This window comes from Pristiophorus japonicus, chromosome 4 (assembly GCF_044704955.1).
Source record: "Pristiophorus japonicus isolate sPriJap1 chromosome 4, sPriJap1.hap1, whole genome shotgun sequence".
Lineage (NCBI taxonomy): Eukaryota > Metazoa > Chordata > Chondrichthyes > Pristiophoridae > Pristiophorus > Pristiophorus japonicus.
The window spans coordinates 45,241,987-45,263,039 of NC_091980.1; positions in this window are offsets into that span (position 1 = coordinate 45,241,987).

Sequence of the window (21,053 nt, forward strand, 5' to 3'; positions counted from 1 at the left end):
ACTAGAGATAATAAGGGGTCCTGGCTTGTCCAGGTTTTGATCTGCCGGGCAGTGACGGGTGATTTCTCAATCTCAAATGCTTCCATAACCAAGGCTAGATCTGCGGGCTGCGCCATTTCCACCCCTATGGTGGGCAATGACAGCCTACTGAGGGCATCGGCACAGTTTTCTGTGTCTGGCCTGTGGCGGATGGCGTAGTTGTATGCGGACAATGTGTGCGCCCATCTCTGGATGCTGGCCGATGCATTGGTATTTATCCCTTTACTCTTGGAAAACAGGGGTATAAGTGGCTCATGGTCAGTTTCCAATTCGAATTTTAGCCCAAACAAGTATTGATGCATTTTCTTTACCCCACAGACACACGCTAATGCTTCTTTTCAATCATGCTTTAGGCTTTCTCAGCCTTAGACAGACTCCTGGATGCATAAGCAACCGGTTGCAGTTTTCCGAAATCATTAGCTTGTTTCAATACACACCCAACGCCCGACGCCATATGTCGATGCATCACATGCTAGTACCAAATGCTTATATGGATCATACAACACAAGCTATTTGTTTGAGCATATCAATTTTCTCGCTTTTACAAAGGCATTTTCTTGACTTTTGCCCCAAACCCATTCACCCCCTTTTCGTAGTAAGACATGTAGTGGTTCTAGCAGTGTGCTGAGACCCGGTAAGAAGTTACCAAAGTAGTTCAAGAGTCTCAGAAACGACCACAGCTCCGTCACGTTCTGTGGCCTCGGTGCATTCTCGATTACCTCTGTCTTCGCGTTGGTGGGTCTGATGCCGTCCGCCGCAATCCTCCTTCCCAAGAACTCCACTTCAGGCGCCAGGAAAATGCACTTCGAGTGTTTTAACTTGAGCCCCATGCGGTTGAGTCGACTAAGAACCTCCTCCAGGTTCTGCAGATGCTTGACTGTGTTCTGACCTGTGACCAAGATGTCATCCTGGAAGACCACGGTGTGCTGGACCAACTTCAGGAAACTTTCCATATTTCTCTGGAATATCGTCGCCGCTGATTGGATTCCAAATGGGCATCTATTATAAACAAAAAGATCCTTGTGCGTGTTGATGCAGGTGAGGGCCTCCGATGATTCCTCCAGTTCCTGCGTCATGTAGGCTGAAGTCAGATCCAGCTTCGTAAAAGTCTTTCCTCCCGCCAGCGTTGCAAAGAGGCCATCAGCCTTTGGTAGTGGGTATTAGTCCTGCAGAGAGAAACGATTGATAGTTACTTTGTAATCGCCACAGATTCTGACAGTGCCTTCTCCCTTGAGGACTGGGACGATAGGACTGGCCCACTCGCTGAACTCGATCGGTGAAATGATGCCCTCTTTGCAGCCGGTCTAGCTCGATCTCTACCCTTTCTCTCATCATGTACGATACTACTCTCACTTTGTGATGGATGGGTCGCGCCCCTGGAATTAGGTGGATCTGCACTTTTGCTCCTTGGAATTTTCCGATGTCTGGTTCGAACAGCGAACGAAATTTGTTTAAGACCTGTGCACACGAAGTGTCATCAGCGGGCGATAGCACTCGGATATCGTCCCAGTTCCAGCGTATCTTTCCCAGCCAGCTTCTACCGAGCAGCTAGGACCATCGCCCGGTACCACCCAGAGTGGTTGCTTGTGGACTACTCCATCGTAGGAGACCTTTATGGTAGCACTGCCGATTACAGGAATCAATTCTTTTGTGTAAGTTCTTAATTTCGTGCGAACTGGAGATAAGACTGGCCTTGAGGTCTTGTTGCACCACAATCTTTCGAAAGTCTTTTTGTCCATGGTGGACTGGCTCGCACCTGTGTCCAGCTCCATTGACACCAGGAGTCCATTTAGTTCAACATTCAGCATTATCAGGGGACAATTCATGGTGAATGTGTGCACCCCATGTACCTCTGCCTCCTCTATCTGAGGCTCTTCTTCATCGGGATCCTCCATCAATCTGTCCTCCTCTGCAACATGGTGGTTTGCAGGTTTAACAGGCTTAGCAGCTCGCCTGCATACTTGTTGGAGGTGTCCCATTGTTCCACAGCCATTGCAAACGTACTTTTTGAATCGGCATGAATGGAAATGATGATTACCCCCGCAGCGCCAACAAGGTGTTAATGGCCTTGCATTCATCACCCTTGATGGTGGACTCTGAATCATCTGCGGACGTGCAGCTGCAGGTATGTGTGACCTGCCCTGTATGTTCCGATTCGAAAACAACATCACTTTGTTCACAGTACTTGTAACAGCACTTGTGTGCTGAGAGATTTGCTTCATATTGTCACTGGTGGCAATGAATGCCTGGACTATCGCTATGGCCTTACACAAGGTTGGGGTCTCTACAGTCAAAAGTTTGTGAAGTATGGTTTCGTGGCACAAAAAAGTCTCTGAGCTTGTGCTCCAAATGTCCTTCAAATTCGCAATGTCCTGCAAGGCATCTTAGCTCGCCACTTCCTGACATAACTCGCCACTTCCTGGCCTTCAGACCTTTTGTAGGTGTAGAACCGGTACCTCGCCATCAGAATGCTTTCCTTTGGGTTCAAATGCTCTCGGACCAATGTGCACAAATTGTCACATGATTTCTCCGTGGGCTTCGCTGAAGAGAGCAGATTTTTCATGAAGCCATATGTTGGTGCCCCACAGATGGTGAGGAGGATCGCCCTTCATTTGGCAGCGCTCTCTTCCCCGTCTAGCTCGTTGGCCACAAAGTATTAGTCAAGTCGCTCCACAAAAGTTTCCCAATCATCTCCCACCGAAAATTTCTCCAGGATGCCCACTGTTCTCTGCAACTTTGGGTTCGCTATCTGTATCTAATTGCCAGTTGTTGTGTATGGAGAAAGAGTCAGACTGAACACTGTGAGCTCAAAGTAAAGTGTGACCGTAGTCTTTTATTGCAGGTCTCCAGAGTGCCTCTCCAACCTGTGAAGCCTCCTTAAATATCTGTGCTGCCAAGGGATTATGGGATCCCTTGGGACTCCAGGGGATGAGCCCTCTGGTGGCTGTACAGAGTAAATACAAGTCCACATATATAACAAATACCAACCCGATGACCAGGGAGAAACAGTATGAGCGCACATGTGGGTTTGCCAGGATAGCGGCCTTCCCCAGGTTGCAAGGAGCAATTGACTGCACGCACGTGGCCTTGCGAGCACCATTCAAGAATGCAGAGGTCTTCAGAAACAGAAAGGGATACCACTCCTTAAATGTGCAGCTGGTGTGCAACCACACGCAGCACATCCTTGCACTCAATGCTCGCAATCCTGGAAGTGCACATAATATGTGTTTCCTCCGGGAGAGCACTATGCTACAACTGTTGCAGTCACCACAGGAAGTCCAAGACTGGCCGCCGTTGTACAAGGGAAAGGGCCTGGCCACCTGGCTAATGACCCCCCTCCGCAGCCCCACCACAGAGCCGGAGGAATGCTACAATGAGAGCCATGCCGCTACTTGCAACATCATAGGACAGACAAGAGGGCTGCTGAAGCAGCGATTCCAGTGCCTGGACCGCTCTGGAGCCAGCCTTCAATACTTCCCTCAACAGGTCTCACTACTCATTGTGCTGTGCTGCATGCTGTACAACTTGGCCATCACGAGGGCCCAGGCCTTGCCAGTGGATTCCTGGCCCACCTCAGGAGGAGGAGGACAAGGGCGAGGAGGAGGAGGAGGAGGAAGAGGAACAGGTGCCTGCCAATGCCCCGAATGTCCAGCTAGATGACAAGGACCAGCAGCAGCCACGGAGGAGGCAGCGTGCAAATGTTGGCGGTGGCAGTGCTATTCAGCAGCGGCTCATAAGGAGCTGAGGGATGCAGCTAATAATGACCGCGCATTGTGCTACGATAATGCTACATCTACGTCACAAGTCCACAGTCATACACCAGAGGCTGAAGGAAACGGTCAAAGTAAGAGTTTATTTAAGACACATGGCTGGACCAACCCCAAAACCCCCCCACCCTCAAAGAAAACAAAATGGAGCACCAGCCCTTTCGAAGCAAACAAAGATACAACAGACTTTTGACATTTTCGGTGAGGTGCCAGACCCTCAAATGGAACAAAATGGAGCACCCGCCCATTCAAATAAAACAAACAAACATGAGAATTGATTAATTTTTTACACATGTCCCATGGGGAGACATTTGTTCAGTGGGACTTATGAAGGCATTTCCCACCCCACTGCCTCAGCCCCCTCCCATGCCGACTACTCCTCCTCAATGTGGCCTCATTGCCTGCAGCAAGGCTGCTTGAGGGCTACTGTGTGTCTGAGGCAGTCAAGACAGATGGCCTAGGTGGACGCCCTGGAACAGCTGCCACCCAGGAAGGCCCGGCTGCTGATTACACCACCTCACGGTTGGCGGCAGCAGTGTCGGAGAATCAGGGGTGCAGGCCATGGTGGGTGCAAAAGTGGACTGGCAGTGGCGTGAGCCAGAATGCCATCATTGTGAGGAAAGACAGCACCTTCTATTTTCTGCAGCACACTGCCAGTCCTCCTGGGATATACTAGAGCATCAGGAGCAATATGTGCAACCATAGATTGCTGACCTGCTCTGACACCATCTGTTCCCCATCCGACTGCGGGGATGATGGAGAGGATAGCGGCAGACACTGCTTGCATGGCAGCACTCTGAGACTGAATAAACACAGGGAGCGCTTGAAACGCTGCAGTCTGAGAGTTCATGCCAACAACCAGGGTCAGCATGGCATCACGAAGACCTTGCTTAGCTTCGGCCTGTGATATCATGGCTGCTGCCATGACAACTATGGCATGCACTATCACCTCTGGGACACCACTGTCGCTCGTTGAGACCGTTTTGCAGTTTAGATGGGCAAGGGTGGTCTCAGTGGATGGCTGAGAGGATGGTCCATGCTGGAGGCGGCCTCCACCAAACTCACAGCAAGTGCATCCACGCTCCGTGGCACACTCCCCAATGAATCCATAATCTCATCGTGTATCTGCAACGATTCCCTGGACATAGCCTCCAAATCAAAGGTCCTTATCTGCCTGACTGTGAGCAGGACTCCTGGGTCGACTTACCCTCCAGGAAGCTGGCCCATGAGCTTCCCCTTGCGCCATGCATTGCTGCAGACCACTGGGGCCAGGGGCATCTGCATCTGGAAACCCCATGAACGTGCCCTCCTCCACCGGTTTCTAACGCGAACTTGGCCCCGAAAAGGTATTGGTGCATCTTTTTGACACCGTACACGCACGCGAGCACCTCCTTCTCCACCATACTGTACACGCACTCTGCCCGCGAAAGTGACCTGGAGGCATAAGCAATGGATTGTAATTTACCTGCGCCATTGACATGCTGTAAAACGCACCCGACCCCGTACGCTGATGCATCACATGTAAGAACTAGCTTTTTACCTGGGTCAAAAAAAGTCAAAACACTGTTGGAACATCGAAGGTTGCGTGCCTTATTGAAGGCGCATTCTTGGGCGTCCCCCCAAAACCAATCGCACCCCTTTCTGAGTAGCACGCGGAGAGGCTCCAGCAGCGTGCTCAAATTCTGCATAAAGTTCCCAAAGTAATTGAGTAGCCCTAGAAAGGCGCGAAGTTCCGAGACATTCCAGGGCCTGGGTGCCAGGCGAATTGCTTTGGATTCTATTGGGCGGATTCCATCAGCGGCAATCCTTCTGCCCAAAAATTCAACCTCGGGCGCGAGAAACAGACACTTGGATTTCTTAACTCTTAGGCCTACCCGATCCAATCGCTTTAGTGCTTCCTCCAAATTGCGGAGATGGGAGTCGGTGTCCCTGCCCGTGATGAGTATGTCGTCTTGAAACACAACCGTCTCCGGGATGGACTTGAGCAGACTCTCCATGTTGCGCTGGAATATAGCAGCTGCCGACCTGATGCCGAATGGGCATCGATTATACATGAAAAGGTCTCGATGTGTGTTGATGGTGGTAAGTAGCTTAGACTCTTCGGTCAGTTCTTGCGTCATATACGCAGATGTGAGATCTAGTTTCGAGAAAAGTTTTCCTCCAGCCAATGTGGCAAATAGGTCCTCCGCTCTGGGCAGCGGGTATTGGTCCTGTAGGGAGACGCTGTTTATGGTAGATTTGTAATCCCCACAGATTCGTATGGATCCATCAGGCTTCATGACGGGGACGATGGGACTTGCCCAGTCGCTAAATTCCACGGGTGAGATCATGCCTTCCCGCAGAAGCCGGTCCAGTTCATGTTCAATCTTTTCCCTCATCACATAAGGCACAGCTCTAGCCTTGTGATGGACCGGTCTTGCATCCTGTGTGATGTAGATTTTAACTTTAGCCCCTTTGAAGGTGCCCACACCTGGCTGAAAGAGATGTTCAAATCGACTTAGAACTGTTGAGCAGGAGGTCTGTTCCTCTGACGACATGGCGTGAATATCATCCCATTTCCAATTTAGTTTTTCCAGCCAGCTTCTCCCCAACAGTGCTGGGAGATCTCCGAGGACAATCCACAGGGGAAGTCGGTTCACCGTCCCTTTGTGTGTGACTGAGAGCATGGCGCTGCCAAGGACTGGGACGATTTCTTTGGTATCGGTCCTTAGTTTGGTGTTGACCCTTGTGAATTTTGGTCTGTTGCTTTTGTGCGGCCACAACAAATTGTTGGACGCTCATGAGAGATTGACTCGCTACGTATCCAGTTCCATGTTGACAGGTATCCTTTGAGTAGGACCCTCATCATTATTGGAGGCGTCTTGTTGTAAGAACAGTGGACATCGATCGTGTTGACCCGCTGTACCTCGGTGTCCCGGGTACTGTCCACACCATCTTCTGGTCCACTTTCCGACCCTTCCAATTCGCATACCAGCCGAGCTGCTGTTTTTCTGCACATGTGGGCCAGATGCCCTGTATAGTTGTAGTTTCTGCAAACAGCATGTTGAAATCCACACCCCCTTGAGGAGTGCCTTCCCCTACATCTCCAGCACAGACTGCTTTCATTGTTTCCGAAGGATGAGCTGCATAGAAATATAGAAACATAGAAGATCGGTGCAGGTGTAGGCCATTCGGCCCTTCGAGCCTGCACTGGCATTCAATGAGTTCATGGCAGAACATACAACTTCAGTACCCCATTCCTGCTTTCTCGCCATACCCCTTGATCCCCCTAGTAGTAAGGACTTCATCTAACTCCTTTTTGAATATATTTAGTGAATTGGCCTCAACAACTTTCTGTGATAGAGAATGCCACAGGTTCACCACTCTCTGGGTGAAGAAGTTTCTCCTCATCTCGGTCCTAAATGGCTTACCCCTTATCCTTAGACTGTGACCCCTGGTTCTGGACTTCCCCAACATTGGGAACATTCTTCCTGCATCTAACCTGTCTCAACCCATCAGAATTTTAAACGTTTCTATGAGATCCCCTCTCATTCTTCTGAACTCCAGTGAATACAAGCCCAGTTGATCCAGGCTTTCTGGATATATCAATCCCGCCATCTCGGGAATCAGTCTGGTGAATCTTTGCTGCACTCCCTCAATAGCAAGAATGTCCTTCCTCAAGTTAGGAGACCAAAACTGTACACAATACTCCAGGTGTGGCCTCACCAAGGCCCTGTACAACTGTAGTAACACCTCCCTGCCCCTGTACTCAAATCTCCTCGCTATGAAGGCCAACATGCCATTTGCTTTCTTAGCCGCCTGCTGTACCTGCATGCCAACCTTCAATGACTGATGTACCATGACACCCAGGTCTCTTTGCACCTCCCCTTTTCCTAATCTGTCACCACTCAGATAATAGTCTGTCTCTCTGTTTTTACCACCAAAGTGGATAACCTCACATTTATCCACATTATACTTCATTTCCATGCATTTGCCCACTCACCTAACCTATCCAAGTCACTCTGCAGCCTCATAGCATCCTCCTCGCAGCTCACACTACCACCCAACTTAGTGTCATCCGCAAATTTGGAGATACTACATTTAATCCCCTCGTCTAAATCATTAATGTACATTGTAAACAGCTGGGGCCCCAGCACAGAACCTTGCAGTACCCCACAAGCCATTGCCTGCCATTCTGAAAAGTACCCATTTACTCCTACTCTTTGCTTCCTGTCTGACAACCAGTTCTCAATCCACGTCAGCACACTACCCCCAATCCCATGTGCTTTAACTTTGCACATTAATCTCTTGTGTGGGACCTTGTCGAAAGCCTTCTGAAAGTCCAAATACACCACATCAACTGGTTCTCCCTTGTCCACTCTACTGGAAACATCCTCAAAAAATTCCAGAAGATTTGTCAAGCATGATTTCCCTTTCACAAATCCATGCTGACTTGGACCTATCATGTCACCTCTTTCCAAATGCGCTGCTGTGACATCCTTAATAATTGATTCCATCATTTTACCCACTACCGATGTCAGGCTGACCGGTCTATAATTCCCTGTTTTCTCTCTCCCTCCTTTTTTAAAAAGTGGGGTTACATTGGCTACCCCCTACTCCATAGGAACTGATCCAGAGTCTATGGAATGTTGGAAAATGACTGTCAATGCATCCGCTATTTCCAAGGCCACCTCCTTAAGTACTCTGGGATGCAGTCCATCAGGCCCTGGGGATTTATCGGCCTTCAATCCCATCAATTTCCCCAACACAATTTCCTGACTAATGAGGATTTCCCTCAGTTCCTCCTTCTAACTAGACCCTCTGACACCTTTTATATCCGGAAGGTTGTTTGTGTCCTCCTTAGTGAATACCGAACCAAAGTACTTGTTCAATTGGTCTGCCATTTCTTTGTTCCCCGTTATGACTTCCCCTGATTCTGATCTGGCTGATCTCTCTTGAGCTTCTCTCAGTTTGTAGTTGATTGTTCTCATTGTGGGTTGATGAGGTGTGAACGGCCATTCATGTGGCCCTTGATAGCTTCTGGCACCACTGCCTGCTGTTGAAGGCCTGCTCTCCTGCCTTTGTCTGTGTGTGCGGATAGTGGCTTGTTTCACGCTGTGAACCCCTTGTTCCGATGTTTCATTAGTTGTTGTACCCGCAGTATAGATCAACCTCGTTTCTTCTTCTCCTGCCAAGAATGTCTGTACGACCAGTGCTGCTGCCTCTAGGGTCAAGTTCTTGGTCTCTATGAGCTTTCGGAATATGCCTGCGTGGCCTATTCCTTCAATAAAAAAGTCTCTCAGTACTTCTCTCCTTAGTTCATCGGAGAACTCACATAAACTAGCCAGCCTCCGGAGTTCCGCCACAAAGTCGGGTATGCTCTGGCCCACACAGCATCTGTAGTTGTAGAACCTGTGTCTGGCCATGTGTAGGCTGCTCGCTGGCTTCAGGTGGTCTCTCACCAGTGTGCTCAACTCTTCAAACGACTTGCTTGCTGGTTTCTCGGGTGCCAGCAGGTCCTTCATTAAGGCGTATGCTTTCGAGCCACAGCTGGTCAAGAGATGGGCTCTTCTCTTGTCTGCTTTATCGTCACCCAACCAGTCTTTGGTTACAAAGCTTTGCTGTATCCTTTCTATAAAGTCCTCCCAATTATCTCCAGTATTGTATTTCTCATCTGAGCCGTTGGTAGCCATTCTGTGGATTCTGTGATCCCGTAACTCGTCGCCACTGTCAAGTCCTGACCCTGCAGTACAGACTTACACGAGGCACATCTTGTCGTCAAGGTCACTCAGGACCTGCACCTTTATTTCACAGCTCTGGAATGCTTCACTTGCCTAAGACCTGCCTTTATATACCTGTGTGGGACAGGTGTGCAGTGCCTCCTGCAAGTACACCCCTGGTGGTAAGGTGTGCTTGTAGTTACAGGTCATATCTAGTTACAGTCATGTATAGCATGGTAAGATACAGTTATGTACAGTGGTGTGAAATACATGACAATAAGTTAACCCCTCATCTCCGAAATCAACGCAGTGAATCTTCTCTGAACAGCTTCCAATGCAAGTGTATCCTTCCTTAAATACGGAGACCACTCTAGGTATGGTCTCACCAATACCCTGTACAGTTGTAGCAGGACTTCTCTGCTTTTATACTATTTTTTTTCTTTACAGGGACTTACCTAGATGGAGTCCCCTGAAGGTCTTCCAATGGTTTTTTTTAATGCTTTTCCTTTTCAGGCCTTCGACCCTCAGTGGGCCCGACTCCATCCTTGGGCGGCTAGCGTCTTTGCCACCGAGATTGGGAACTCTCGCCAACTGCCTCCCAGATTGGCGGCGTAAGCCCCTCTTTTGTCGCCCACCGACCTTTGAAGGACCTTTTTGATGAAAAGAACCTCAGTGGCCATCGACGGTCCTTTGGACAGCGCTTGGCTGGGTGGGGGCCTTCACCAATTTCTGCCGCTTACTTTTTGTGTTTTTTACACAATGACCACCAGGTCCCTATGTACTCCAGCACTTTGCAATTTTTCTCCATTTAACTTATAATTTGCTTTTCGATTTTTTCTGCTAAAGTGGATAACCTCACATTTTCCCACATTATACTCCATCTGCCAAATTTTTGCCCACTCAATTAGCCTGTCTACGTCCCTTTGCAGATTTTTTGTGTCCTCCTCACAATTTGTTTTCCCACCCTTGTGTATCCATCAACAAACTTGGCTACATTTCACTCGGTCCCTTCATCCAAGTCATTCAAATAGATTGTAAATAGTTGAGGCCCCAGCACCGATCCCTGTGGCACCCCACTAGTTACTGTTTGCCAACTGGAAAATGACCCATTTATCCCGACTCTCTGTTTTCTGTTAGTTAGCCAATATGCTAATATATTACCCCCAACCCTGTGAAATTTTATCTTGTGCAGTTAACCTTTTATGTGGCACCTTATCAAATGCCTTTTGGAAATCCAAATACACCACATCCATTGGAGTCATTGGAGTATTGCACCTAATCTGTAGAGTTTAATACTATTACTGATTGCAAGAAAGAAAACAGTCATTGAAAGTTCCCCAACAATGTTGTAATTTGTAAACACAAATTCAAGCATGCAGGAACAAACACATTTTCAAATGTCAGCTTGGCTCAGTAGCAGCATGAATCCAGGTACCATCTATTATTGCTGATTCTGATTCTCAGCTGAAGATCCACCTTACACAGATCCAGTTATTTCTTTATGGTACAAAGAAAGCTGTCCTAGACTTTTAAAATTCTTTGCTCACATTAATTCTGGAAGGCAAGCAGTCTCAGCTGATATGCTTGTCATGAAGGGTATGCATATGTGTCTACTTGGCCTTCATACAGCTCAAGCACTGCAATGCATTAGCAGTGTGTAGCAGCACTGATGCTGCTATTGGCAGGAAATTCTCTCAAGCATTTGACACTAAAGGACATGCCAGTCAAATTACAAGTCTGTTACTCCTATTGCTCAGTATCACCACAAGAAACCATTTTCTCTATTGAAGAAAATTGAGACAAAGCTAAAAGAGTTGGTGATTTGTGATATCATTAAAGACACATGGGTCGAAATTTGGTACCACCGTTTCTGAGGCGGTGTCACCACCTGAGTGCTGATTTTACCGCCAGGCATTAGCTGCAGGCTCCAACTGGAAAATTCAGTTTTTACGCCCAAAGATGAGAGAGCAGTGCTAAAAAGTAGCGTTGCACATTCATCCTTGGGCGGGACGTCTGCTGCATTTTGCATCCAGAGGCTGCTGCCATACTAGCTGAAAAACAGGAAGGAAAAGAAAGAAAAAAAACTCAAACTTCTCCAACCCACACACAAACTTCCCCACTGTTACAACTAATGAAAAAATGAAGAAATAAAGAAAGAAAAAAACTTACCTTGCTCTCTAGCTGATTCCGCCCAAGTTTCGCTGTTTAACTACCACTTTTTTTAGGCTGTATGGCCATCTGCTGGTATAGCAGCCGTACAAAGCAAATATCATGACAGATGCGTCAAAGAGGCATTGTACGCTGGATGTTATCACCGGCGCAGCATTTCCTCTTGGCGCCTCTGCCAAAGATTCGATTCGATACCGTCAAAGATAAGCCTTTGCTGCCTGTTTGCCACCTCCCGCACGTGGTAACAGGTGGCGGTATAAACTAAATTTCAACTCTGCAAGTGGGGGTGACATTTGGTCTTTGCCAGTGGTGCGATGCGGGTTCATAACAAATCAGCAGCCCATTTTATTCCATGCCCGATTTCCTTCTTTGTTGAAGGAATTGCTTGTAAATTTAGTATTTCTTATTATTTCCAATAATAAGTCCTCAGCTTAGTGGCAGAACCACAATAACGGCTAAAATATATGTATAATGATGTTTAGAGCGATTTAACTGGTTTCTCTTCTTTCTTTGCTTGGTATGTTTTGTGACTACTAATGTTTAATATATTGTTTTCATATGGTATATTTTTCAAAGGAAAGCATAATTTCCACCTGCATGATTGGTATGTGTGTGTGTGTGTGTGTGTGTGTGTGTGTGTGTTGGGGGTGGTGGGTTGAGAATGGTACACTGTCCTATTTCACCAACTTACATGACACTCACAAAAATGTGGGAATATTTAATTAATTAGTCACTTTGGTGTTAATGAAGTCACATGCAGTTTCATGAACTTTCAGAATCCTTTCTACCTTGCACTTCCCCCACCCATAAAAAAAGGTCATTCATTCTGAGGCCTTTTGGGAAGCAGCTTGCGAATGGTAAACATTTAAAATATTTTGATTGTTGCAACCAAAATTGTAAAAATGAGCATTCTTTACCCCTTATTTTTTTTCAGGCTGAAGAAAAAGATGAAAAAACGCGTACCACCAAGCTACTGCTCTATCCACCATTATCCACGGTGCCATGTACGAGGAGGGAAACATGGCCACAGGTGATAGAAACATAGAAACATAGAAAATAGGTGCAGGAGTAGGCCATTCGGCCCTTCTAGCCTGCACCGCCATTCAATGAGTTCATGGCTGAACATGCAACTTCAGTACCCCATTCCTGCTTTCTCACCATACCCCTTGATTCCCCAAGTAGTAAGGACTTCATCTAACTCCTTTTTGAATATATTTAGTGAATTGGCCTCAACAACTTTCTGTGGTAGAGAATTCCACAGGTTCACCACTCTCTGGGTGAAGAAATTCCTCCTCATCTCGGTCCAAAATGGCTTCCCCCTTATCCTTAGACTGTGTCCCCTGGTTCTGGACTTCCCCAACATTGGGAACATTCTTCCTGCATCTAACCTGTCTAACCCCGTCAGAATTTTAAATGTTTCTATGAGGTCCCCTCTCATTCTTCTGAACTCCAGTGAATACAAGCCCAGTTGATCCAGTCTTTCTTGATAGGTCAGTCCCGCCATCCCGGGAATCAGTCTGGTGAACCTTCGCTGCACTCCCTCAATAGCAAGAATGTCCTTCCTCAGGTTAGGAGACCAAAACTGTACACAATACTCCAGGTGTGGCCTCACCAAGGCCCTGTACAATTGTAGCAACACCTCCCTGCCCCTGTACTCAAATCCCCTCGCTATGAAGGCCAACATGCCATTTGCTTTCTTAACCGCCTGCTGTACCTGCATGCCAACCTTCAATGACTGATGTACCATGACACCCAGGTCTCTTTGCACCTCCCCTTTTCCTAATCTGTCACCATTCAGATAATAGTCTGTCTCTCTGTTTTCACCACCAAAGTGGATAACCTCACATTTATCCACATTATACTTCATTTCCATGCATTTGCCCACTCACCTAACCTAACCAAGTCACTCTGCAGCCTCATAGCATCCTCCTCGCAGCTCACACTGCCACCCAACTTAGTGTCATCCGCAAATTTGGAGATACTACATTTAATCCCCTCGTCTAAATCATTAATATACAGTGTAAACAGCTGGGGCCCCTTGCGGTACCCCACTAGTCACTGCCTGCCATTCTGAAAAGTCCCCATTTACTCCTACTCTTTGCTTCCTGTCTGACAACCAGTTCTCAATCCATGTCAGCACACTACCCCCAATCCCATGTGCTTTAACTTTGCACATTAATCTCTTGTGTGGGACCTTGTCGAAAGCCTTCTGAAAGTCCAAATATACCACATCAACTGGTTCTCCCTTGTCCACTCTACTGGAAACATCCTCAAAAAATTCCAGAAGATTTGTCAAGCATGATTTCCCTTTCACAAATCCATGCTGACTTGGACCTATCATATTACCTCTTTCCAAATGCACTGCTATGACATCCTTAATAATTGATTCCATCATTTTACCCACTACCGATGTCAGGCTGACCGGTCTATAATTCCCTGTTTTCTCTCTCCCTCCTTTTTTAAAAAGTGGGGTTACATTGGCTACCCTCCACTCCATAGGAACTGATCCAGAGTCAATGGAATGTTGGAAAATGACTGTCAATGCATCCACTATTTCCAAGGCCACCTCCTTAAGTACTCTGGAATGCAGTCCATCAGGCCCTGGGGATTTATCGGCCTTCAATCCCATCAATTTCCCCAACACAATTTCCCGACTAATAAGGATTTCCCTCAGTTCCTTCTCCTTACTAGACCCTCCGACCCCTTTTATATTCATTGTGAATGTATTCATTGTGAATGTTTATTATTCTTGCTGTTAATGGTTTACTGTTGGGGTGTTGTTAGGGGAGGTTGGGTGGGAGGGTGAGTGGGTGGGTGGCTGGTTGGGATGTTGGGTTGCTTGGCTTGCTGTTGTTGTTAAAATAGAAATTTTGTTTGAGTAAAACATTTTTATTACATTTTACAATTTACAATTGTTGTGCATTTTCTTACAATAACGTAATAACATATTAACGTAAACAATGGCTAACCAGACCGGGCAGGGATGTAACGTAACTCAACGCTAACGCAAACGCAACCATTGTTTTGCGATAACCATAACTGTAACTGTGACTGTCCACAATGTCAGTTCATGACAAGCGTTCATTTATGAGCTGCTCATGCAACAGTTTTGCAGCCACGTAACTCCACAGGGCTTTTCCAGTTTTGCGGGTGGGCATGGGGGCATGGGTTCATTGCCAGGTTGATTGTCCTCCTCGAGGTGCTCATCAGCTCTTCCTCCTGCTCCTCCTGCTCCTCGTCATCTACCTCTTCCGCCTCCAAACCTTCTTGAGGTGGACCGGCAGCTCCATCTGGCAAATGTTGTCCTCATCATAGGCAGTCCCTCAAAACGAGGATGACTTGTTTCCATGCCAAAAAAAAGGATGAATTCACAGGTGCTTCGAATGAAGAACCCAAACTACATCCTCAAGGGTGGAAGATGCCTGTGCATGGATTTTTTTAACGTGTGGTGGCCGTTGCACACCAGCCACCACATGGGCTTGACAGAGCTAGGTCTTGGTCCAGTGGCAAGGATTACTCAAGACAACTGGAGACCTGCTCTGCTGCACAGACCTAGTACGCACACATATCACAAGGTGAGCTGGCCCGTGCTGCCCCTGGGCCCCTGGCCCCGAACTTACGTCTCCCCTGGGCCCCGATCACATCCCTCCACAGTCTCTCACAGCTCTCCTTCACCCCCTCTCACCACTCCTGCTGCATCTGCACATGCTCCAATCACCAACCTGGACCTTGCTGACATCACTCTTCACTGCCGTTGCCCAGCTCCTTATAGCTAGATTATGTAACATGCAACACACCACAATAAATTCAGCGGCCCTGGTCAGGATGGTACTGTAGGCTGCCTCCTGAGTGGTCCAGGCATCTGAAGCACTGCTTTAGGATTCCACTTGTCTTTTCAACGAAGTTGTATGTAGCAACGTGGTTTTCGTTGTAAAGCTTCTTGGCTTCAGTAGCGGCATTACACAGGGGGGGATCATGAGCCAACTGGCAAAGCCATACCCTTTATCCCCCAGCATCCAACCTTGACCTTGTAGCTGACTGTCAAACAGGTCAGAGACAGCACGCTCACGCGGGATGTGTTCATCATGGATGCTGCTTGGAAAATTTAGCATTAACTGCCATGATAATTTGGTTCTGGTGGACAACGAGCTGCACATTCAGCGAGAGAAATCTCTTTCGGTTACGAAATACCTCCACATTCTGTAAAGGTGATTTCAGGACGATATGCATGCAGACTATTGCTCCCTGCACCTTGGGGAAGTTTGCTATTCTTGAGAAACCCAAAGCCCTCCCATTTGTGTCTCCCTGGTCATAAGGAAGCTTATAAAGTCAATCCTGCGAGCGTAAAGGGCTTGAGTCACCTGTCGAATGGAGCAGTGTGTGGCGTGCTGAGAGATACTACAGATGTCGCCAGCTGAAGCCTGAAAGGAGCCCGATGCATAGAAGGATAGTGCCGCAGTAACCTTTACTTCAAGGAACAGTGCGGTCCTGATGGTGCTAGTAGGCTGCAGATCCCCCTTGATGAGCTGACATATCGCATCGATGACCTCCTTTCAGAAGTGCAACCTCCGAAGGCACGCATTATCAGACAAGTTGAGGTAAGACTGCTTTTCTTTGTAAGTTCTTCGGTTGTAAGATTTCCTCCTACATCCACGCGTTAGTCTGCGACCTCTACGATTGACTCCTTCACTAAACCCTTCACTTAACTCAAGCTCAGATGCCAGCAGTTGTGCACTTACAAGTAATGGCATAGAAGATGCAGCCCCCCATCACTTTAATCACTATTACTATTGCTATTACTTTCACTCTTTATATAAATGCCCTTTCTACTACTAAACTGACCTTTCTACTAAAATAAATGGAAATATAATTATAATAATAAATAGAAGTTTAAATTTGAGTGGATATATCTGTAAAATACACTTAATAACTCACAAATTAGTGAGCACTTTTGTTTTAGCAGCCTTTTCCCTTCCTCCGATATTCAAAATGGCGTACGTAGTGCCCAGTTCTGTGAGGAAAGGCCGGGAAAAGCAACTATTCTCCAGTGATGTTCTCAGCGAGCGATCAGCCCAGCGATGTGCCGGCGATGTGCCGAAAGTTAGACTGGGCGATGTGCGGGCGATCACCTCAGCGATCAGCTCGGCGATGTGAGCCGAAAGTGGGGGGGATAATTTTTTGCCAATGTTCCAGCCTGAATTTCCACTTTTTGGTCAAAATGTGCGACTAAAGGCAGTTTTGGGCGATATATGGGCAATGTGGTGGAAAGTCTAGCCAGAGAGGTATGGAGGAAAAGAGGGACATTGGTGGATATGTCCACAGATCCTTAAAGGTAGCTGAACAGGTTGATAAGGCAGTTAAAAAGGCATATGGAATGCTTTCCTATATTTGCCGATGCATAGAATACAAGAGCAGGGAAGTTATGCTTGAACTGTACACAACATTAGTTAGGCCACAGCTTGAGTACTGCATGCAGTTCTGGTCACCACATTACAGGAAAGATGTGATTGCACTCGAAAGGTTGCAGAGGAGATTTATAAGGATGTTGCCAGGCCTAGAAAACTTTACCTATGAGGAAAGATTGAATAGGCTGGGGTTGTTTTCATTGGAACAGAGGAGGCAGAGGGGAGATTTAATTGAGATATATAAAATTATGAGGGGCCTAGATAGATAGAGTGGATAGGAAGGACCTATTTCACTTAGCAGAGGGATCAATAACCAGGGAGCATAGATTTAAAGTAAATAAAAACAGCACATGCTGGAAATCTCAGCAGGTCAGGCAGCATCTGTGGAAAGAAAAACAGAGTTAGCATTTCGGGTCGGGGAGTTGGTGCAAGGATTAGCGGGAGCAGACAGCATTAGGCTACAAGCCTGATCTTATAACCTGTCAGCCAGCAAAATATATAAATGGCGGCCGCGGCATTCGGCCCTTGCCTTTAATGGCTGCGCAGCCAGGGTTGACAGAAGGAATGAAAGGTGCACCGACAGAAAAAGCAGTCAGAGTCCCGGCTCGGCGAGCATAAGATTTTTCGGGCTGAATTTCGAGGGAGGTGGGGGGTCCCGGCAGTGCGTGCACTAATGACGCACTCACGGCCGCTTGGCAGAGGTAGGACAGAAGTGGGGGACCGCCAGAAAAACACTCCTGCTGAATTTAGCTTGCAGCGGCCATTCGACCAGAAATTGGCGGCCGCTCCACTCTGTCGCATGGCCGGCGCAATCCAGCGATAATGGGCCTTATTCGGGAGCTGAATTTTGGCCCCTCTGTGTTTCCTGTACGAGAACAACTAAATCTCTCCGAAAACCAACATTTAATCATTTCTCGCCATTTTAAGAAATATTTTGTTTTTCTATTCTTCCTATCAAAGTGAATAACCTTACGTTTCTCCACATTATACTCCATCTGCCACCTTATTTCCCAATCACTTAATCTGTCTATATCCACTTTCAGGGTCTTTGTGTCCTCATCACAGCTTACTTTCCCACCTAGCTTTGTATCATCGGCAAACCTGGATACGTTACACTCAGACCCTGCATCTAATTAATATAGATTGTAAATACCTGAGATCCAAGCACTGATCCTTGCAGCACCCCACTAGTTACAGCCTGCCAAACTGAAAATTATCCATTTATCCCTACTGTCTGTTTTCTGTCCGTTAACTAATTCTCTATGCATGCTAATATATTGAGATATATGGGAACCTATGGGAACCTATGCATATGGGAACCTATGCAGGGAGCCAGAGGGAAATAAAATGGAGTCAGAAGCAAAAGATAGAAAGGAGAATAGTAAAAGTGGAGGGCAGAGAAACCTAAGGCAAAAAACAAAAAGGGCCACATTACAGCAAAATGCTAAAGGGGCAAAGTGTGTTAAAAAGACAAGCCAGAAGGCTCTGTGCCTCAATGCGAGGAGTATTCAGAATAAGGTGGACGAATTAACTGCGTAGATAGCAGTTAACGAGTATGATGTAAATGGTATCACGGAGACATGGCTCCAGGGTGACCAAGGCTGGGAACTCAACATCCAGGGGTATTCAGCATTTAGGAAGGATAGACAGAAAGGTAAAGGAGGTGGGGTGGCATTGCTGGTTAAAGAGGATATTAATGCAATAGTAAGGAAGGACATTAGCCTGGATGATGTGGAATCGGTATGGGTGGAGCTGCGGAATTCCAAAGGGCAGAAAACACTAGTGTACAGACCACCAAACAGTAGTAGTGAGGTTGGGGACAGCATCAAACAAGAAATAAGGGATGTGTGCAATAAATGTACAGCAGTTATCATGGGTGACTTTAATCTACATATTGATTGGGCTAACCAAACTGGTAGCAATGCGGTGGAGGAGGATTTCCTGGAGTGTATTAGGAATGATTTTCTAGACCAATATGTCGAGGAACCAACTAGAGAGCTGGCCATCCTAGACTGGGTGATGTGTAATGAGAAGGGACTAATTAGCAATCTTGTTGTGTGAGGCTCCTTGGGGAAGAGTGACCATAATATGGTAGAATTCTTTATTAAGATGGAGAGTGACACAGTTAATTCAGAAACTAGGGTCCTGAACCTAAGGAAAGGTAACTTCAACAGTATGAGGTGTGAATTGGCTAGAATAGACAAGCAAAGGATACTTAAAAGGTTGACGGTGGATAAGCAATGGCAAACATTTAAAGATCACATGGATGAACTTCAGCAATTGTACATCCCTGTCTGGAGTAAGAATAAAATGGGGAAGGTGGCTCAACCATGGTTAACAAGGGAAATTAAGGATAGTGTTAAAGCCAAGGAAGAGGCATATAATTTGGCCAGAAAAAGCAGCAAACGAGAGGACTGGGAGACATTTAGAATTCAACAGAGGAAGACTCAGGGTTTAATTAAGAGGGGGAAAATAGAGTACGAAAGGAAGCTTGCAGGGAACATAATAACTGACTGCAAAAGCTTTTATAAATATGTGAAGAGAAAAAGATTAGTGAAGACAAACATAGGTCCCTTGCAGTCGGATTCAGGTGAATTTATAATGCATAAGAACATAAGAATTAGGAACAGGAGTAGGCCATCTAGCCCCTTGAGCCTGCTCCGCCATTCAATAAGATCATGGCTGATCTGGCCGTGGACTCAGCTCCATTTACCCGCCCTCTCCCCGTAACCCTTAATTCCATTATTGGTTAAAAATCTATCTATCTGTGACTTGAATACATTCAATGAGCTAGCCTCAATTGCTTCCTTGGGCAGAGAATTCCACAGATTCACAACCCTCTGGGAGAAGAAATTCCTTCTCAACTCGGTTTTAAATTGGCTCCCCCGTATTTTGAGGCTGTGCCCCCTAGTTCTAGTTTCCCCTACCAGTAGAAACAACCTCTCTGCCTCTATCTTGTCTATCCTTTTCATGATTTTAAATGTTTCTATAAGATCACCCCCTCATCCTTCTGAACTCCAACGAGTAAAGACCCAGTCTACTCAATCTATCATCATAAGGCGACCCCCTCATCTCCGGAATCAGCCTAGTGAATCGTCTCTGTACCCCCTCCAAAGCCAGTATATCCTTCCTTAAGTAAGGTGACCAAAACTGCACGCAGTACTCCAGGTGCGGCCTTACCAATACCCTATACAGTTGTAGCAGGACCTCCCTGCTTTTGTACTCCATTTTTAATGGAGAATAAAGAACTGGCAGACCAATTGAACAAATACTTTGGTTCTGTCTTCACGAAGGAAGACACAAATAACCTTCCGGATGTACTAGGGAGCAGTTGGTCTAGTGAGAAGGAGGAACTGAAGGATATCCTGATCAGGCAGGAAATTGTGTTAGGGAAATTGATGGGATTGAAGGCCGATAAATCTCCGTGGCCTGATAGTCTGCATCCCAGAGTACTTAAGGAAGTGCCCCAAGAAATAGTGGATGCATTGGTGATCATTTTCCAACAGTCTATTGACTCTGGATCAGTTCCTATGGACTGGAGGGTAGCTAATGTAACACCATTTTTTAAAAAGGGAGGGAGAGAGAAAACGTGTAATTATAGATTGGTTAGCCTGACATCAGTAGTGGGGAAAATGTTGGAATCAATCACCAGACTGATTCCCAGGATGGCGGGACTGACATATCAAGAACGACTGGATCAACTGGACTTGTATTTACTGGAGTTCAGAAGAATGAGAGGGGATCTCATACAAACGTTTAAAATTCTGACGAGTTTAGACAGGTTAGATGCAGGAACATTGTTCCCAATGTTGGGGAAGTCCAGAACCAGGGGTCACAGTCTAAGGATAAGGGGTATGCCATTTAGGACCGAGATGAGGAGAAACTTTTTCATCCAGAGAGTGGTGAACCTGTGGAATTCTCTACCACAGAAAGTTGTTGAGGCCAGTTCACTAAATATATTCCAAAAAAAAAAG